The sequence below is a fragment of the Lepidochelys kempii genome, chromosome 14 (genome assembly GCF_965140265.1).
Source record: "Lepidochelys kempii isolate rLepKem1 chromosome 14, rLepKem1.hap2, whole genome shotgun sequence".
Classification (NCBI taxonomy): domain Eukaryota; kingdom Metazoa; phylum Chordata; order Testudines; family Cheloniidae; genus Lepidochelys; species Lepidochelys kempii.
In genome coordinates, this window is record NC_133269.1 from 39,153,161 (window position 1) to 39,174,430 (window position 21,270).

Consider the following 21,270-nt stretch of genomic DNA (forward strand, 5'->3'; position numbering starts at 1 on the left):
GCAGGGAGAGGGCAGGGGAGGGCGGACACACAGGCTGTGTGGGGGAGGGACAGGCGGAGGCTGCAGCAGGGTTTGGGGGAGTTTGGGGGGATTGGCACAGCTGGGCTGGAGATGCGGGGGGGGGGGTGGCTCCACCAGGCTGGTGGGGGTAGGGAAGTGGAACCGACTATCCTGTAATAATTATTGGTCAGTTTTGGGGCCTCTGGGGTGCACCAGGCAGGGGTGGGGTCTGATGGGGGTCTGCTGCTGGAGTGTAATGGCTGTACCTCAGGTCGGCCCGGGGCTGCGTGCTTTTTATTATTAATTATTATTATTTATTATTGTTAAAAGCTCAGCTCTGTGTGTGTTCGGTCAGTTCAGAGTAGGGATGCTTTATAAATATGAAAGCAGGAAATCTGTCCCCCAGCCCCCACAGGGAATATTGTGCCCTAGGAGGAGAGTTTGGGGTGTACTGCGATGTGTCACTCTCCACACACAGTGAGTGCGGGAGGGGAGGGGGCAGGGAGAGGAGCGAGGTGGTTCTGGGATGTCACCTGCCTTATAACTTTTACCCGCAGGATTAGAGCCCTGAGCTGGCATGTGGGAGACCCACGTTCAATCCCCCTGTCCAGCTGTCTAGAGTTGCTCAGGAACATGAGGACCAATCTCAGGGCAGGTACAAATCAGGGCACAAACCCCACACTGGTTGTGAGTTCTGTATTTAGATTTCATGTATCAAGTGTGAACCTCTCAAGCACCATAACAGCCTGAACATGGAGTCACAGACAGTCCCCTTGGGTTCTCCGGTTTATCTTGCTGCTTTTCTGCCTCCTCCCCTGCTCCATCTCCCCGCTCCCCCTGCCGGGGCTGCCACATTCCCAGCAGCAGAGTCGGGGCAGCTCCTGGCCACAGGTGTTTCTGGTTAAAGCAACCAGCTGCTCCATCCTGCCCACAGAGAATGGTGGAAGACGTGGAACAGCAGACAGCCTCTCCCCAGCCCAGGAAGAACCATTAATAGAAACCTTCCCACCCCAAGGCAAAGGGAGTGGGACGTGGCAGCACTGGAGGGAGAGACTCTCCCTAATCCAGAAACAGGGAGAAGCATCCAGGAAAGAGCCCCCTTCAGCCGAAGGGAAAACCCCGAGGGGGAGACCTCTCCCTTCATGTTTCTGATTTTAATATTTCAGATATGTAGAAATATTCACCAGCACCCACCTGGTCAGAGTTAAGGGTATTTGCATGCTGGGCAGTGAGAAGGTTTCTGTTTACTGGTGTGTGCATCCCAGACTGCAGTAAGGGGAACCCAAGCTTCTGATCCCCAATATCCCCAAATAATTCAAGCATCTAGGACCAGAACAGAGCCCATGCACTGCTCCAATCGTGGGGTCCTTAGGCACATTCTTGGGGGGCTCTCTAGCCTGCTACCTGAGCTGTGAAACCCGCTGCCTAACCCCCTGGAGTAGAGCTGACCCTCCAGACTCCTGCATGCCGAAACGCACCATCTCCCAGAACTCCACACCAAGGTGAGAGCCCGCTGGTTTCAGCTGAATTCTCTCTGGAGGCGCGCAGTGGTTGTGAAGCATTTGGCTCTGTCTACACTGGACAGTTCAAAGCACTGCCTGGGGACCGCTCCCACGGCCGTGCTTTGATCTGCCTGTGTGGTCACCCGGGAGCGCTGGGGAAAGAGCTCTCCCAGTGCTCCTGGTAAACCAGGTCAACGCGGGGAATAGCTCCGAGCGCTGGGAGCTTGGAGTTCAACAGAAAACCAGAAAGCATTGAACACACACACAGACTCTTTGCACACGTCCAACACATTATTGCTCTTTCACTTAACCAAATAAAGCACCAGAGAGTTCAGATCATGTAGCACAAAACAACCAGCCTAACTCCAGTGCCCGTCACTAGCTCACCCTTCCCATGGGAGTCCTGGGCTCAGGAAAAGCAGGCAGGCACCCCTGCCTCATGAGGCTGCTGCACGCTGGGAGATTTTGCTCTCTCCTTTTGAGTTGGAGACAAAGAGCGGGATCCAGGAAGGGACTCAGGTATTGCAATGCTGAATATCGCTGAATCTAAATCGCAGCTGCCTAGAAAATCACGGGAATGACCCTAAGCCACAAAGCCTGAGTTATGGGGAGATGTAAGTGCCTTAGAATGGGACCCACAAAAGTGAGCCTACTAGGCAGGGAGCTGCCTAAGGTAGCCATTGGGAGATGCTGAGCAGAGGGGTACTGTATAGTCTTTTTGAAGTGGGGGCCACTTTGGCAAGAAGTCTTCAATGTGAGAACCACATCAACTCTCACATTGAAGGGGATTTGGGTTTGGGAGGGGGTGAGGGGTGGAAGCTGTGGAATGGGGGTCAGGACTGGCACAGGTGGTAGGGGGTGTAGGAGAGGGTATGGGATGCAGGAGGCGGTATGAGGGGCTGGCTCTGGGAGGGGGCTCAGGACTGGGGGTGCAGGAGGGAGTATGGGGTGCAGAAGGAGTCAGCACTTACCTCGGGTGGCCCCAGCCCTACACCACTCCCGGAAGGGGCCAACGTGCCCCTGTAGCCCCTGGGGCGGGGAGGAAAATGTGGTTCCATGTAGCTGTGAAGAGACTCTGATCTGAGCTTGGAGAGATCATAAGGTTTGCATTGAAAACCGTTTTAGCCACAGTTCCCCGTTCCCGGCCAATGGGATCTGTGGGGGTGGTGCTTGCAAGCACGAGCAGCGTGCAGATTCCTCTGTTCCCCGACCCCTACCACCCTCTCAAGGAGGTGGGGGCATGCTGGCCACTTCCGGGAGCAGCATGGCTCCGGGGCAAGCAGGGAGCCTGCCTTAGCGGCAGCCCCACTCCACCACCGGAGATCACGATAGACAGGGAGCCACCACTGGCTAGGCACCTCCCTGTCTCTTGATGCATTTTGTTACTAATGTAAAATTCCCAAAATACAGAAAAATCAGATGCAACTTTTCTTAGGATCAAATTTGGAGCTGTTTGGGGAGTTTCTAAGAAAGAGGGAGATGAGAATATGGTGTTTAACCAGAGTGGGGAGAAGGAAAATCCAGGAACTGCTGGTAAGTGCCATTGTTACTCACTAATAAATCTGCACAGGGATGTTATCAGTGCTCAGATCTCTGTGAGTAACGGGAGAGTTACAGTGAGTAACATGCTCCCCCCTGTGAGAGGCTATTTGTTGTTTCCTCTGTGCAAAGTAATTTCTGTTCTGGCTTAATGGAAACTAAACAGGAGAAAGGAGAATGGAGGAAATTATATTTACTTACTGAATAATCCAAATAGTTTTCTTTAAAACGTGAACAATTTGAACCATCTTTATGAGAAATCTCAATTCCTCTTCAGCTAAATCACTCTATAATTATAGCCAGTTGACATTTTTCACACAGAAATGTCTCTCACCTGAAAGTGAGGCTTCAGCAAAATCACGGTTTCCCTGGAAATGTTGCTTTTTACGACATGACTCTAGATTCTGATCAGGAGAATCAAAATGTAATTGCAAACAGTTGAATCATTTCATTTTCAGTCTAAAATGTCCATCCACATTTTTTGTTTCCACATTTCTGCAGGAAAACATTTCAGAATAGTTCGTTTCAAGAACATTTTCAATATGCTGACATTTCAGTCTGATTGGGAGAGGGAAGTAACTGCGAAAAGTCTAAATTTCACACAACAAGAAAATTCTGTTTTCTGACAAACTCTGCCAGCATGGTGCAGTTATCAGTCACAGTGCCAACTTCTCCTTGAGTCTCTCCGAGATCATCCCAGCAGGAGAGCGTGTGCAGCTCCCTGCCCTCCCGCAAGTGACCTACCCCAGTGACCGTTCTAGGCACTGATCCGATGGTGACCCTGTGCCTGGTCGTACTCTGCTGCTCCCCCTGGTGTTGGGCGCTGGGAGTGCTCCGGAAGCAGCATCTACAGGGGACTCTCGCGACTGAGCCTAGGTCACAACCCAAAGAAAGGTCAAAGTTGAACCCACTGGTTTGCAATGAAACGCTCCCTCCTGCAGAAAAGGGACGATAATTAACTAGCCATTGGAGCAGGGTCCTGCATCCTGCATCTTCTACCTCCCAGTGCCCTGACCCCCAAGACTAGAGTCCTTGTCACCCTCTCGCTCTGACCCAGGGACTATTTAATTATTTAGCCAGAGTGGAGCAGTTTGATCAGAAGCGATTGTGGGGGATCCTCACATCAGAATATCCCAGATCCCCGTGGTTAGGGCAGTCACCTGAGCTGTGGGAGACCTGTGTTCAAACCCTTCCCCCCCGTCAGGCAGAGCAGGGAGTAGAACCTGAGTCTCCCGTATGCCAGGCGAGTGCTATAAAGGAGCCTCTGCCAGCACCTCCCCTGAGTTTTGTCTGATCCCTGATCCAAAAGGGGTGCTCAGCGCACTGCTACAGGATTGGGCCCCTCAGGCAAGAGAGGCTTTCCACTGCCGGCCTTCTGCTTGGAGGATCCTTCTGGGGTTTAGGTGAGAGGCAGGTGTCTGGACACCGAGAAGGAGGCAGCAATGCCCAGGCCCAGAAGCAGAAATTTAGGAACCTTGGGAAATTTTACCATTGAAATGTTGGTGCTGAGTGAATTTAGGCCCCTGCAGAGTTAGGGGCAGCCAGGCAGAGGTTTTCTGGATTTCAGTGGCACCTAATTCTGTGAGTCAGGGGTTGAAACCTGGACTTTAGCCACCTAAGTCCCACTGGGGATCTGGCTCGTCACTGCTCCGTGCATCTGTTTCCCATCCGTGAAATGGGGAGAATGTCACTTACCTTCACTGTAAAGTGCTTGAGCTCTACAGATGAACAGGGGAGGATGAGGGTGATGAAATGGCCCTTAAGTCTCTACGTGTCCATGACCTGCCATCACAGGGAAAGACAGAAGCTTAGAGGCAGGAAATGGTTTCTCATTTTGACTCTCTGGGCTGGTGTGTCCAGGACCAAGAGCAATTCCTGCTGGCCAAGCTGGGGGAACTGGACAGGGAGACTGGGAAGAAATTAAGTGAAAATGCCACCAACTTTTCCGAGCCAATATCTCATCTCAACAAGCTGATCAGTGAGCTGGAGGGGCAGGGCCATCAGCCAGCAAGTGAATTCCTGCAGGTGAGACTGTTCCAGCCACCCAGACTCCTGCACAGAGACAGGACAGCTCCTGAATCCTGGGCCCTGGAGTCCAGCACTGAGAGATCACAGCGTAACTCGGTGTGTGCATGGCAGAGACAGGAATTATTACTGTTCTTTGCAGAATTATAGACCTGCAGAAGTTAGAGGTGAAAAGCCTCATTTCCTCAGGAGAATCGATGGCTTTGGGGCCAGGGCAGGGCCTCTATTTCCAGTGTTTGTAAAATCCCTTCTGATCCCTGTTGACGCCTGGTGGTTACCGTTTCACTGGTTAGCTAGTTTTGCCATATTTTTTTCCCTGCAGACTTTACTGTCCCTGAATAGTCTTGTTTCTTTGGCTGCCTCCCACATTCCATTCCCAGGACAGGTTGGTTTATCCTCAGACCTCGGGGCAACCCCCAAGGGAACTACTGCCTGATTCTCATTCCTGCACTCAGCGTTGTCAGGGCCGTCACAGGCTGGTGCTGGCCTTGAGTTCAGTGGGCCAGACCCAACCATCCATTTTTCAGCAGAACTCCCCAGTGTGGTGAGAGCTGCATGGATAACACATCATGCTGGTCCTGCCATGAGTGCAGGGAACTGGACTTGACGACCTCTCCAGGTCCCTTCCAGTCCTATGATTCTATGTAGCCATGTGGTCTGCTGGGCTGGGGCCTTTCACGGATTTTATTCCGCAACTGCCAGCACATGGTTTGCTGAAATCTCATCCCCTGATGCTGCTGCAAACTCTACTCGCTTCCCTCACTCTGCATTTGCTGAAAGGAGGATGTAACTTACCAGGCACAGAGCCATCGCCCTGTATCCCAGAGTCCAACAGCCCCACCCCACTGTGAGACACATTAGACCGAGCGCTCTTCTCTCTCCTTTTTCCCTCTAGGACGTCAGAGGCACCTCGACAAGGCACGTGGCTCCTTCTCACTCCCCCTCACACTTCTTGAGCCTGGGCAGGGGCTTGGCCACTAGGTGAAAGCCACGTCTCCCCAGGGCACCTCAGCACAGTGTGGACAGGAGCCACATTTCCGCTACTTTCACTTTGTTCAAGTTAACCTTGAGGTTCTCGCCCTGTGAACAAAACGGTGGATTTACCCATCCTGTGGGAAAGATTATGAACTTGTTACATCCCTGGGGGCCTGTAGACACTGGGGATATAATATGGGCCTTACACTGCTAGCTCTCTGCTTACCATAGGCGCTGACTTTTATTTTTCCCTGGGGGTGCTTCACCCCTGCTCTGCCCTGAGGCCACACCCCCACTATGCCCCTCCCCTAAGGCCCTGCCCTCACTCCGCCTCTTCCCACCCCCACTCTGCCTCCTCCCCTAAGGCCTTGCCCTGTCTGCCTCTTCCCACCCCTGCTCCAACCCCTCCCCGAAGCCGCAGCCAATCTGCAGCTCGCTGCTCTCCGCCCTCCCCCAGGCACCTCCCCTACCCACCAAACAGCTCATTGGCAGCCCCGCAGAACAGCTGTGGCTGGTGGGTGCTGAGCTGCCCTTGTATTTTTTCCGTGGGTGTTTGAGCTCCGGAGCACCCCTGGGGTCAGCCCCTCTGTTGCTTCCAATCATGGGACTGAGCAGTGACCAAGTATAAACAGCAACTTACAGTGAGACTTAGCCCATGTCCTGCTGTTAAAGGGCAAGTCAGTGAGGCCAAAATTTACAGCAGTGGCCTGATTTTGGGGTGTCTGGGTTTCTCTCCTCGAAACACAGGACTTCAGGGCTCATGTTCCACCCGCATTCGCAGCTGCAGCCGGAGTCAGTGGGTGCTGCCGGTGCCCAGCCCCTTGGAGAACCAGCCCCTCAGCACTTAGCTCAGTCCCCAGATTTGGACCCTGAATCAAAAGACATTCTTGACATTTGGACCCAGCCCGTCATTGTGCTCTGGCTCCTGTGCCGGCGAGTGTGGCTGTTTGTGCCTCCTCCCCAGCAGCTGCAGGCACAGGGAGTGCTCCTGGGAGGGGCGGGAGGGAGTGGGGATGGGGCATGGACAGGCTGGAGGAGGAAAGGGTGGAAAGGGACAGAGGGGTGTGGCCAGGGTGAAGCTGCACCTCTTGTACTCTGCACCCTGGCAAAGCGCCTTAGGACCATTAAACCAGGGATGCAGCTCTGGCTGGAGCTTAGGACTTGCCTAGGTGCTGCTAAGGTCTGCATTGGCCCTTGTAGCCACTGAATAGGGGGCCTATTGAATCAACCCACTCCCTGCCTCAGTTTCCCCATCTATACAATGCCTGTGTGTCTCTTTGCATTATAGTCTATGGAGGATGAGGGTCCCATGGTGCTGAGCGCTGAGCAGACCCGAAAAGCTTTCAATTCAGTGTCCCAATCTTGAAAGGTAGCGTCCCAATGATGCCAAAGGGACTAGCGTGGGTAAAGTTACAGTCACAATTTACTGAGAAAGGGGCAGAGCACAAAAAGGCCACCCCAGCTGTCTACCTAAATCTCTCTAAGTAACCAGCTGCACACAGTACATCCGACAACCAGGGGAGAGAAATTACAGGTACTATATGTACCATGCCAGTCTCTTTCCTTTCCGTAACCCTGTACCAAAGCACTGAATCTGCTCTGCTCTGCAACGCTGAGTGAAGACTCAGGTACCTAAGACAGCAGCAGGGGAAAGGTGTTTGAATGATGCTTGCAAATCTCAAGCCATGAGGAGACCAGCAAAAGGTCAGCACTTCACTCCGCTGAGCTGCAACGTCTAGTAAGCACGTTGTTAACCTGCTGCAGCGCTGGACCCGGGTAACCAGCTGAATCCACAGCAGCATCTCTGCGCAGCACGGCTTCCCCGCCACAGCTGAGTTCCCTCTCTGTGTCCCCGATGGCGGCTTCCCAGACTGCCCCAGGCCTCCTCCGTCTGTCCCCACATCCCCTCCTGCAGCCGCAATGGGCAAGTGGCCTGAGAGGTCTCTGTTTATCCCACACCACGTACCCTGCAGGCCCCTAGTGCGAGCTCCCCTCACACCAGCTGCCCTCGGCCATTGGGCCCCATCCCTCACCTGGGGGACAGGAGCTTGGTCTCCCTGCAGTCCCTGGTCTCTCTGCCGGGACTGACAAACTGGGAGAAAATGGGAGCAGGCCTTGCTGGGCGTGGTTGTGTGACAGGGTCACCTGCCCCCTAGGGCCCAGGCTGAGATCCCAGCACATTCCACAGGCCCCTGAGCCGCCAGCAGATGGACTCTCAGCCTCCGTCCCTGTGGTGGTGGGGGAGGCTCTGGGTCATTGCTCTGGGGGAGCTGCTGGGGGAGGGAGGAGATTTAGCTCCTCACAGACAATTTTAACAGTTCTAAAGCTTCAACTTTTTGAATCTCAGTGTCTAGTGTCATTGAATAGTTCTGGTCTGACCACAATATTGTCTGATCCGCCCCATAATTTCCCATAACCGTGAACATTGTAATTGGAATGAAATGCTTAAACCCCAGATTGTTGTGCAACTGTGAGGTTTAAATCAATAAATATAAAAATTGCTTAAAATAAACATTATCTGTCACAATTATAGATTATAAAAAAAAATTCTGCCAAGCCTGACTATCATGCCTTAGACACACAGCTCCTGCTCCTCTAGGTTCATCCTCACAGGGGGCTGCCTCAGTGACCCTCCCCACCAGCACAGGGGCTGATTGGAGGCCGGGAGCCCTTTGCGGTTTTAATTACAGGCTAATTTCACTGAAAGTTACCTGTCAGGGGTGTGATTCATCATTCAGCTCTGTAAAGTCTTCATTGTGAGGGACATACTATCACAAAATTAATGATCTGGAAACAAAGAGGCAAAATATCAAGTCTTGAAAGCAGGATCTACCCCACTCCTTTCCCGAGGCCCCACCCCTTCTATACCTACCTCTCTCCATTGCTCGCTCTCCTGCGCCCTCGCTCACTTTCACCGGTCTGGGACAGGAGGATGGGGTTCAGGCAGGGGTGCAGACTCTGGACTGAGGCTGAGGGGTTTGCAGTGTGGGAGGGGGCTCTGTGCTGAGCTTAGGGCAGGGGGTTGGGGTGCAGGAGGGGTCAGAGTGTTGGGGTGTAGGAATGGGTACGGGGTGCTGGCTCTGGGAGAAGGGTCAGGGCTGGGGCAGGGGGTATGGGGTGCAGGAGGTGGTATGGGGTGCTGGGTGAAGGGGGGGTATGGGGAGCTGACTCCAGCCGGGAGGCACTGATTTACCTCAGGCGGTCAGTGATGCAGCGGGGCTAAGGCAGGCTCCCTGCCGGCCCTGGCCCTTCACCATTCCCGGAAGGGTCCAATACACCCCTGTGGCCCCTGGGGCAGACGTGGCTCTGCGCACTGCCCCTCTCTGCAGGCACTGCTCCCGCACCTCCCATTGGCCACAGTTCCCCATTCCCGGTCAATGGGAGCTGCGGGGGCAGTGGTTGCAGGCAGGAGCCACGTGCAGAGAACCCTGCCCTCATCTCAGGCTGTGGGGGCATGCTGGCCACTTCTGGGAGTGCCGTATGGCTGGGGCAGGCAGGGAGCCTGCCTTAGCAGCAGCAGGCAACCCCGCTGCACCACCGGAGATCACGATCAACTGGGAAGGTCTCCAGGATCGACTTGTCGATCACAATCGACGGGTAGCTGACCACTGGTCTAGCTAGACAAAAGGCAGGGAAGGGAAACTGAGGTACAAAGTGGGGCAGTGAGTTGCCCACAGTCACCCAGCATGTCAGTGACAGAGCTTAGCATAGAACCCAGATCTACCCAGACCCAGGCCAAGACCTGAACCACTTTGCCATGCTGCCATCTTAGCCTCAGCCCCACCCAGGAATGAAGTGTGTCCGTTCGGAGGGAAAGATGCCTTGATAAAGGTCCCAGGCCCAGCAGGGAGAGGAGGTTTCTCCCGGGGATTCTGAACTCCCGTGCTGCTCCATGAGGGGTTAAACTCAGATGCTGCCAGCCTGCACCAGAGGAGATCACTGGGCTGAACACTGTGTGGGACCCCGAGCACCTTCAGTCCGCACACAACAGGGCTCCAGACAGCTCAGGTCGACGCCAAGTCCCACTGGGATTACACTGGGTTGTAGCCAAACTAACCCCAGGCTGGAGCTGACCGGTGCCAGTCTGACCTGTTCTGTTGTGTACGTGGGCAAGGCCCAGCCAGAGTGGTTCCATGAGTCCCACCAAGCAGCCTTTTGAAATCTCCCAGAATCCACTGCTTCCGGGATCTTTACCAGGGAATGGGACCGTGGGGTACCTGCCCAGGGGGATTGCCACAGAAAGGGGTCAGGACAGCACTGGGGCAAACCCCAACCCGTTCTTCATACAAATCTGCATCATGTGTAATTAGGGTGATCACCGAGGCATCCCCAGAACATAGGACATGCCCAGGCCTGCCTGTCTGGGCCCGTCCTCACCAGTATCAGTCGCCCTGTGTGGGCCCCACCACCCCCTTTTTCAGCGTGCCGCCCACCTGCATCATTGTGCATGGAGGTGCCACCCCCAGCCCCGCCCCCACCCTCACAGGTGTCCTGCATCCTCAGTCTCCTCCTCTCTCTCTTTTGCACCAGACAAAGCCACGTCCAGTGCTGGGTCCCTGCCGGGCAGGGATAGGGCTCCACCAAACTGGGACCGCGCAGCTTCAAACCAGACGAGTGGCCTCCCGACGTCTCATGGGGTTTGCCCTGGTGCTTGGACCAGCTCTGCCCAACCAGTGCCGTTCCTAGGGCTGCAGGGCTGAAATCCCAGCCCATATTGAAACCCTGGTGGCTTCTGGGATTTGTATCACTTGGTTCGTTAAACCTTCTACAAAACAGGTTTATTGATTCACCCCCATGTGATTCCAGTGCCCTGTTATGCCCTGTCCCACTAATCAATTCCGTAAAGCTTGGTTATAATTGAGCTCTCTCTCTAATTACTAAAAAAGACTGAATCTGAATAGGTAACAAGTCTGAATGTGACACACTCCCAGGCTCCATTTATGAGGTTTCATCTCCTTGGTGGCCCTGATGTCACAAAGTGATTAGAACCACAGTCATCTTGGGTTTCGGGTGCAATAACACCCACTTCCAAGCACCTCTCAATTTTCCAGATGAAACCTCCCAAAACATTTCTGTTTCTTCAGGAAAGAATCCAGGCCCATTTGAAGACTCTGAGGGAAGAGAGAGAAAAGCTCCTGGGATTGAAAGCGACTGGAGAGGGGAAAAGCCTGGAGTATCTGGTAAGGTGCCTGTTGTTATTAACTGGCAGGGACTGGCCGTGAGAGGTCTGTTTGGAGGCAGACTCCTGTGTGGCCTTGGGGAACATGAGCTTGTGTGTGTTTCTCCCTGATCATGGATTGCTGGGTTAGATTCACATGTAGAGAAGCCCTAAGCTTCCATTGCAGTTGATGAGTTAATGTCTAGCCCTTAATGACAGGTTTCAGAGTAACAGCCGTGTTAGTCTGTATTCGCAAAAAGAAAAGGAGTACTTGTGGCACCTTAGAGACTAACCAATTTATTTGAGCATGAGCTTTCGTGAGCTACAGCTCACTTCATCGGATGCATGCCGTGGAAACTGTAGCAGACTTTATATATACACAGAGAATATGAAAAAATACCTCCTCCCACCCCACTGTCCAGCTGGTAATAGCTCATCTAAAGTGATCACCAGGTGGGCCATTTCCAGCACAAATCCAGGTTTTCTCACCCTCCACCCCCCCCCACAGATTCACTCTCCTGCTGGTGATAGCCCATCCAAAGTGACAACTCTTTACACAATGTGCATGATAATAAAGTTGGGCCATTTCCTGCACAAATCCAGGTTCCCTCACCCCCCTCCCAAAAACCACACACACAAACTCACTATCCTGCTGGTAATAGCTCATCCAAAGTGACCATTCTCCCTACAATGTGCATAATTAAGGTGGGCCATTTCCAGCACAAATCCAGGTTTTCTCACATCCCCCCCACCCCCATACACACACAAACTCACTCTCCTGCTGGTAAAACCCCTTCAAAACTGACCACTCTCCAAGTTTAAATCCAAGTTAAACCAGAACATCGGGGGGGGGGGGGGGGAGAGAATAGGAAAAAACAAGAGGAAATAGGCTACCTTGCATAATGACTTAGCCACTCCCAGTCTCTATTTAAGCCTAAATTAATAGTATCCAATTTGCAAATGAATTCCAATTCAGCAATTCCAATTCAATTGGAATTCATTTGCAAATTGGATACTATTAATTTAGGCTTAAATAGAGACTGGGAGTGGCTAAGTCATTATGCAAGGTAGCCTGTTTCCTCTTGTTTTTTCCTACCCCCCCCCCCCCCCCCCCATGTTCTGGTTTAACTTGGATTTAAACTTGGAGAGTGGTCAGTTTTGAAGGGGTTTTACCAGCAGGAGAGTGAGTTTGTGTGTGTATGGGGGTGGGGGGGATGTGAGAAAACCTGGATTTGTGCTGGAAATGGCCCACCTTAATTATGCACATTGTAGGGAGAATGGTCACTTTGGATGAGCTATTACCAGCAGGATAGTGAGTTTGTGTGTGTGGTTTTTGGGAGGGGGGTGAGGGGGTGAGAGAACCTGGATTTGTGCAGGAAATGGCCCAACTTTATTATCATGCACATTGTGTAAAGAGTTGTCACTTTGGATGGGCTATCACCAGCAGGAGAGTGAATCTGTGTGGGGGGGGTGGAGGCTGAGAAAACCTGGATTTGTGCTGGAAATGGCCCACCTGGTGATCACTTTAGATGAGCTATTACCAGCTGGACAGTGGGGTGAGAGGAGGTATTTTTTCATATTCTCTGTGTATATATAAAGTCTGCTACAGTTTCCACGGCATGCATCCGATGAAGTGAGCTGTAGCTCACGAAAGCTCATGCTCAAATAAATTGGTTAGTCTCTAAGGTGCCACACGTACTCCTTTTCTTTTTGTCTAGCCCTTGTGGCTCTCCCAGAAATCCTCCCCAAGTGAACTGAATGTCCCCGTGAGGTGCTGTCCACTGTGTCTGGTCATTTTGTGCATTTTTTAAATGTTTGTTTCTTTTAACTCCCCAGGTGTCTCTGTCAGTGTAGTGCTGAGTCCTGCCTCCTGCTGCTCTGGGTCTGAATTTCCAGAGACCATAAATAACAGAATAAGCTGACCATGACAGGCATGGAAACGTCCCTTTCAGAGGGATACCGGGGCCAAAGGGGAAGGTGTGAGAGAATCCCCTGCCTAGTACACACAGGGTAGAGTCACATGTCAGAAATCTTCGGATTTTCAAAGGAATTCAGCCTCCTGCACACTCAGCTCTCCATGGAACAGCCCCGGGCTCCATCCATGTCCCTGATCAGCCCTTGCCCTATTTTCATACAGAAACACACACAAACGGAGAGGCAGAAGATTGTGTCTGAATTTCAGCAACTGTGGCGGCTCCTGGGGGAACAAGAGCGACTCCTGCTGGAGAAACTGGACAAGGAGATTGTGAGGATCCAGAGTGAAAATGCCAGTAAACTCTCCGAGCAGATTTCCCGCCTCAGTGAGCTGATCAGTGAGCTGGAGGGGAAGTGTCAGAAGCCAGCGAGTGAATTCCTGCAGGTCAGACTGAATGAGAAACACAGGTGGGTGCTCCAGGGCAGCCAGCTCCCCCACTCAGTGCTGCCCGCCGGCAACCCTGCCAATCAACTCCTCCCCCTCCCTCCAGCACCACCCACTTGCTGCGATCAGCTGTTCCACTGTATGCAGGAGAGGCTGGGAGGGACTGGGAGGGAGTGTGCTCACAAGAGGAGGCAGGGAAAAGGCAGGATGGAGGTGGAGTGGGAGTGGGAAGAGTTGGTCTGGGGTGTGGCATTGTGGGAAGGGGTGGAGTGGGGCATGGGGTTGAGCACTGCCAGGGACAACTGGAAACCGGCACCTGTCATTAGAAACAGGCCAGATGCTCACACAGGGAAGGGAGGGCTCCTGAATCCTAAGCACTGGAGTCCAGCAGTTCAAGATCTTGGTGCAACTCGGCATGTGCATTGCTGACACGTGACTAACTATTATTCTTTGCAGAGTCACAGACACAAAGATATGAGAGATGGAAAAGCCCCATTAGCTGAGGAATCCATGGCCCTGGGCAGGGCCTCTCTTCCCCCATACTTCCTAAATCCTTTCCCTGGAATCCCCTGTGTGTTTGTCAGAGGGGACTGCAAGTCTTTCGTCTCTCTCTCCTCTAGGATATCAGAAGCACCTTGAGTAGGTACGTGGCTCTCTGTAACACTCCCTCACACTTCACAACACTGGGACAGAGCTTGGGGATGATGTTAGAGCCACATCTCCCCAAGGCTCTCCAGCAAAATGTGTGGGAAGATCACATGTTGGATATGAAGCTCTCTGATCAACTTCATCCTGGGGTGCTCATTCTTGTACAGAAGACTCTGGAATTATCTATTCAGTGGGAAAGACTGACCTCAAGTATTTCCTAGAGATGTCACATCCCTGCGGACTGGCTGCGTCAGGACTATGAGGATGGAATATGGCCTGTCATTGATAGGGCATTGGTCACCGTTCAGCCCCCCAAGGCAGTAGTGGTTAAGAGTCTTTCCCATCTGAGGACTGTTTGGAGTCCTGTGTGGAATGAGCTCAGGAGGGGGGAGTTGGTGTCGGTCTAGTTCCTAGTGGACAGATTTCTACAGCACTTCAGCTGGGGAAGCTCCTGTTGCTCAGAATATGGAGGCCAAGGAGTGAATTGGCCATGGAGACTTGCTCCCCTTTTGTCCCCAGAGCTGATCTCTCCAGACCAGAGTTTAAGAACATTAAGGAGTCCTTTGAAAGGAAGGTTGTACGGCCATGGGCTGTGTTGCACTTGCTCTGAGGCTGGGAGAAGTCAAGAAATTCTAACTCCAGGCCCATTAGAGCAGCGACTCACTAGCCAGAACTTATAATGAGCCACACAATGAAATATAATCACGGGAAATTGTTTCTCTCCAGGTGGGAGAAGGGGAAGTTCCAGCAGCCAGAGGAGATTTCTCCTGAACTGGAAGAGCGAGTCAGTGGTTTCTCCCAGAAAACGATTGCGCTATTCGAGATTCTGGGGAAGTTCAAAGGTACCCAGAAGGGATCTAGGAATGGAAATTGGGAAGAGCCTCTGAGACTGTGGGAAGAGAATGGTGCTGGTCAGTTGGTTCACACTTAGAGGATGCTTCTATTTAATTGTTGAGTGAGAAGGCCAGACATTTGGGTCCAAGACACTCAGATTGATTAATTTGAACGTATATTTCTACCAAAAGCATGCTTTGCCATTACAATTACTGTTAAGGTAAGAAATGACTCCAAAACTTTAAGGCCAGAAGGGACCATCACAATCATCCAGTCTGACCTCCTGCACATTGCAGGCCACAGAATCTTGCTCACCCACTCCTGCAATTGACCCCTAATCTCCAGCCATGTTACTAAAGTCCTCAAATCATGATTTAAAGACTTCAAGTGTAACAGGTTGAGCACTCACCAGTACAGCACCTCCTGCTGGTCAATCCAGGAATTCGCTCTCCAGCTCCGGAGCACCCCCTGCTAGATGATGTCTCTCCTGCCTCAGGCCCCCCATGTCCCTCGTGGACCCCAGTGCCCCTTACCTTGGGGTTCTGCCCACAGCAGTACCCCCACACTCTGGGTCTCCCCTCCCAGGGGAACCTCAACTCCCTATACCCACCTTGCCTCAGTGGCTACTGCCAGTCATCATCTAGCCCCTTTTCTCTGGGACTGATTGCAGTCTGCAATGGCCACTCATCATTAGCAAGGGGGTTTGACCTGCTGCCTTCCTAGCCCCACCTGCCTTCCGGCAGCCCTAGTACCATCCCTGGCCCTTAGCAAAGCCTCAGCCTGGGGACTTGCCAGGCCAGAGCTCCCCAGGTCTGCCTGCCCTTCTCCAGCACTGCTCTGTCTAAGGTACCCTGTGCTCCCTACCAGTCTGATCCTTCTCACTCCAGCCCTGCAGTGAGACTCTTGCCTGCTTAGCTCCCAGCCCTTTTCTCAGGGCCAGCTGTGGCCTAATTGGGTGTGGCCCCAGCTGTGGCAGCTAGTCTGGGCCAAATGGGCTGCAGGGAAGGAGAAAGCCCCTCCCCCATGGTCAGGGATTCCTCCAGCACAGAAGCCCCTGGTGCCTCCTCCCCAGCAGCTGCAGGCACAAGGCAGGTTCCTGAGAGGGCCGGGAATGGGGTGGGTTGGTGAGGGTGGGGTGGAAGAGGGAGGGGGTGGTGTTAGCAGATGTGCCCGTTACTTTGGGGTACGCTCATTGATTAGGGTTACTCTCCTGGGGGGGCGGGTTCTGTAATTCTATTAATGAACTGCTTGTGTCACTTGTGTTTTTATATAGAGCTCTATTTCTCCCTTCTGCAAGTCCCCTCCCAGTGGAACTCTCCTGCAGGACCTAGGTTCCCCAGGGCTGGCTTCCGCCAGCTCCAGAATCAGATGAACACACACACATTTTAACAGAGCAAGTCTGAGTGGACCAGTTCAATCAGCACTCTCAAGCTGACCCCTTATATGTCCCTGGACTCAGTGGGCTGGGTCAAACAGGATTTCCAAGCTGCCCTCCCTTGTATACCCCTGGGCTTAATGGGCTGGGCCAAGTAGCACTTCCAAGCTGCCACCCTTATACGCCACAGGTACTGCACCGGAATAGAGGAAGCCTGAGCCGGCTGGGTTGAACAGTCCTTCCAGGCTGCCACCCTGATATGCCCCTGGACTCAGTGATCGGGGTCAAGCAGCACTTCCAAGCTGCCACCCTTCTATGCCCCTGGACTCAGTAGTCTGGGACGAGAAGCACTTCCAAGCTGCCACCCTCGTATGTCACAGGTTTAGCACAATTGTACTGGTAGGAAGCCACCTGATGAGCAAACCCCACAGTATTTTTGGGCACTGCAGGGATCTTTAGCTTAAGTAAGAGGAGCGTTGCTGCAGAGTAAATGGGGAAGCCAAAAACACAAAAGAGTCAAGTTCAGAGAGAGAGAGAGGGAGGGGAGCAACCAGCTTAACCATAAAAGTTATTTATTGAATAATAGTGATAACCACACAAGGAGAGCCTAAACAAACACAACAGTTACATTATTAAAGATTACAAAAGTCATACACCTCTACCCCGATATAATGCGGTCCTCAGGAGCCCAAAAAATCTTACCGCATTATAGGTGAAACCGCTTTATATCTAACTTGCTTTGGCCTCGAACATTTTGGTTATTAATAGTCACTTCCCACCCCCTGACTGACCCCTCAGAACCCCCGACCCATCCAACCTCCTCCCCGCTCCCTCTTCCCTGACTGCCCCGACCCCTATCCACACCCCCGCCCCCTGACAGGCCCCCCAGGACTCCCACACCCTGTCAAAAGCCCTCGTTCCCCATCCCCTGACCGACCCGCCCCCAGAACCTCCAAACCATCCAACCCCCCTCCCGCTCCCTGTCCCCTGACCGCCCCTCAAGACCCTCTGCCCCTTATCCAACCCCTCAGCACTGGCCCAGCACCCTTAACACGCCACTCAGAGGAGCCAGACACTGACGCGCTGATCCACTGAAGCACACAGCTCCGCCCCACAGAGCGCTGCTTTACCGTGTTATATCCGAATTCGTGTTGTATCGGGTCACATTATATCGGGGTAGAGGTGTATATAGAAAACTATACCTGATCAAACAAGTCAGGGTTAAAAAGTTGTACCTGAGGTAGAAAAGAAAACAGAGAGAGAGAGGTGGGGTCTCACCACTCCATGAAGCTTGGACTGGTCGGGCTTCCCAGGTGATGGGGGTAGCTCAGGGTCCTGAGTGCTGGAGACAGGCAGAGCCCCCAGCACGACCAGTCAGGAGAAGATGAATTCCCAGTGGAACTGATGCAGATTTTGGAACCAGGCATCAGAACACTTACTTGAGTGTGGGTTGGGGTTTTTGTAGGGAAACAACAATGATTCAAGGGAGAACACTAGATTTGTTTCTGGGTAAACTGATGACTCAAGGGTTTTCTTTAGGCTAGACAACAGGAACTGATCATTCCTGGCTATGGGTGGTGTTCCTTCAAGGGAGCTCACAATGCAACTAGGCTGCTTCAGTATTTTGGATATCAGTCAAGGATTCATTACTAGAATTTGTCTGATAACTGCTGAGCTGGGTGTGTGCCGGCGTAGGTTCATTAACATCTGGAGCAGAGATCCCCTAGGATGCAGGGCTTCCCTGCTTTTCTGCTCCCAGAGTTCAGTGCGGAAATCTCTGTTCTCCATTCTGTATGCCAATGCCGATGCCTCCCTGTCCCGTCTTTGATGCAGATGAGGCTAGGGGAGTTGCCTTAATCTTGTCACTCTTGTCAGGAGGGGTATAGGTGTGTCTCCCACCGCCTTTTCATTGCTTTCTGTAAGTCTTTCCTCTGATCGGTTTTGGTTCAAGCAGAGGCTGGGGGTTGGGGGGGCAGGGGGAGGATGTCCTTCATGAGTCAGACAGGCTGGATACTTCGCCCTGGTTTCCCAAGAACACAGAGCTGACTGGTATCAGTGGACAAGGGATAGAGGGATGTGGGCAGTGTAAAGCTGGGCCTCTGACACTCTGCCCACTGGCCAAGACACACGGGGCCCATTGTCAGAGGGAGGTAGCTCTGGCTGGCTTCAGAACTTCCTCAGCCTGGGCCAAAGTCTGCACCGGCCTCTGCAGCCACTGAATAGCAGAGTCTCAAATGGCCCCTCCCCTCTCTCCTTTTGTTGGTAAAGGGGTGAATCTGTCCCATTGAGTCAACCTTCCCCTGCCTCAATTTCCACATTTATAAAATGGTTTTACTATTATTTCTATTTCTGCCTATGGAGGATGAGGCCCCGTCGTGCTGCTCTCTGTAGAGACGCTGAGGAAACAGACCCAACAGCTGACATTTAGCACCAGAATTTCATAAACTCTCAACATTGCGTTAGTGTCAAAGGGACCAAAGTGGGTAAAGTTACTTTTATGCCAAAGTCTTTGTATGATCTGGGTCTAGGCTGTGACAAAAGGCAGTAAGTGAACGAGACAAACCAACTGGAGTCTGAGGGGTGAGAAGGGATGACGAGGGAAAAGTAAATCTCACTTACAGATTGTGTGTCCTCGGATAGTTGTGAGGCTGCAAGGATGCTGGCTCCACTGCTGAGAGGTGCGTGATTCAGAGGGGGAATAGGTTTCAGGTTTCAGACCTTTTTATATGAAATACCTGAGTGTGTCTCTGTGCCTCTCTGCTGTTATAAATATGACAGTCTAAAATCTCACCTCTCTTATCCTTTCTCCCTCCAGACACTCTGCTATCTGACTTGAAGAGAAAAAGGGGAGAATCGTTTGGAGCACACAGACAGGATGAGTTTGCAGATGAAGATTGTCTTTAAATTATGAGAAAATGCCAGAGAAAACATCTTCATGACATTGTAGCTAGAGTTTCCAACCAAACTGACAGCAACCATGACACTCATAGCCCTAAAAATAACATATTAAACGGGAAGGAGATCCAGGGGCCCATGTCTCCACACATACACTTTTAAAAATGAGATGACCAGGACAGTTTTCAACATGGGCATAGTTTGGGGGAAGGGGGCCACGTTTCCCCACACACACTGCAAGTCTTGGGCAGGCGTGGAGCATCGCAGGCAGTGTCTGTGCTTTGGGCAGGGCAGCTGATCAGCTCCTCTCTGTGTAGCGCAGCCCCTGTCCGCGGCACCAACCTCTTCCTGGTGCTGGCCTCTTGCAGTGGCCCCACCCCTGCTCCTGTTTCCTGAGGCGCTGCCCCCTGGCCAGGCCAGAAGCCAGAACCGGGCCACCACCCAGGGAGCCCAGGCTGCACTAGGGAGCCCTGGACCCTCCACCTGCCCGGGGTGGTGTACCCCAGGGAGTGGGGACGTGGGCCGGGGGCTGGTCTCAGAAGCCCCTGGACCCATGTCCAGGGCAGGTGGAGTGTCAGCGACTCTCCATAGCGAGCAAATCTCCCCGCCTGGCCAGGGGGCAGGGCCTTGGGCAGGGCCATGGAGTGGGCAGGGCCACACAAACAGTCCTGACACCAACCTTAGTGCTGAGTTCAGACCTGTTCTGATGAACAGAAACATTCTTAACTGAGTCGCACCCGAACACAGCTCTCTGACACATCCCTCTGCTTTACCCTGGTGCAGGGAGTCTCCCCATCACTCGTCTCCAACATCCTGCCTTTCCTTTGGACGGGGCTGGGCTCTTCCATTGGAGCTGCTCCCCGCTTCCTGGATTGGGAAGATGCTCTTCCTGTGACGCTGGCAGCTCCTCCCTTCTCTCTGGGCTAGGGATGGGGCTACCTCACCCAATGCCACCTCCTACTCTCTGGTTTTAAGCAGCTCTTCCTCACTGCTGCACCTTCCTCTCTGTTCCCTGGCTTGGGAGTGGAGGCTGCATTAGGGGAGGGAGCTTCCCTCTGGGCTTTAAAGCTGGTACCTGCCTCCTCTGCTCCCTCCTCAGTAAAAGCTTCTGACACTTCCTGGCTGTGTCTGTGGCGCTGGGAATGGGGCAGCACGAGCAGCGGGAGCTGGGAGCTGAAGCCTGTGAGATAAATGAGAAACTAATGAAGTGGGACCCGTTACAAAGACTGAGGAGCTGCAGTGACATCTCTGCTCAGACTCAGGTGCCCAGGACAGAGGCAGCTCCCTGGGATCCAGGCCTGTCCCAGCCAGGACGGGTCTGCTGGGGAGTGTAAGAAATGGCCCCAGACTCCCCTAGGGCTGAGCTCGGCCCCTCACGCTCTGATTCTTTCTCTCTCTCTCCAGCGAATGTGACTCTGGATCCAGACACGGCGCATCCCCAACTCGTCCTGTCTGAGGATGGGGAAAAGTGTGAGATGGGGAGACACATGACAGCGACAGCCCAACAACCCTGAGAGATTTGACACTGAGCCCTGGGTGCTGGGTGTGAGGGATTCACCGCAGGGAGACATTGCTGGGAGGTGGAGGTGGGATGTGGGGGTGGCCAGAGAGTCTGTGGGGAGGAAGGGAGGGATCAGCCGTAGCCCTGAGGGGGGGATATAGGCTGTGCAGCGGTGGGGGGATCAGTTCCGGGCTTTCACCTCCCCTGTGACCCCCCTGCCCCTGAGGTGGGCCCCCAGCAGGATTCGAGTTTGTCTGGACTGTGACCGGGATAGGTGACATTTATCGATGTTGGTGACGAGGCCCCAATCTTCACTTTACCGCCGGTCTCCGTCCCTGGGGAGAGAATCCGACCCAGGCTCCAGGTGGGGGGATCCCAGCTCTGACTGTGTCCCTGAGACACACAGCAGAGGGAGGAACCGGAAATCAGCCTCTCTAGCCTCATGGACTCCTGTACACA

The 21,270-nt window shown here is 53.0% G+C and overlaps 1 pseudogene; it reads left to right on the forward strand.

Moving 5' to 3' along the window:
* Positions 1–15,938, forward strand: part of LOC140897512 (zinc finger protein RFP-like) — a 76,555-nt pseudogene extending 60,617 nt beyond the window's left edge.
* The last annotated feature ends 5,332 nt before the right edge of the window (positions 15,939–21,270 follow it).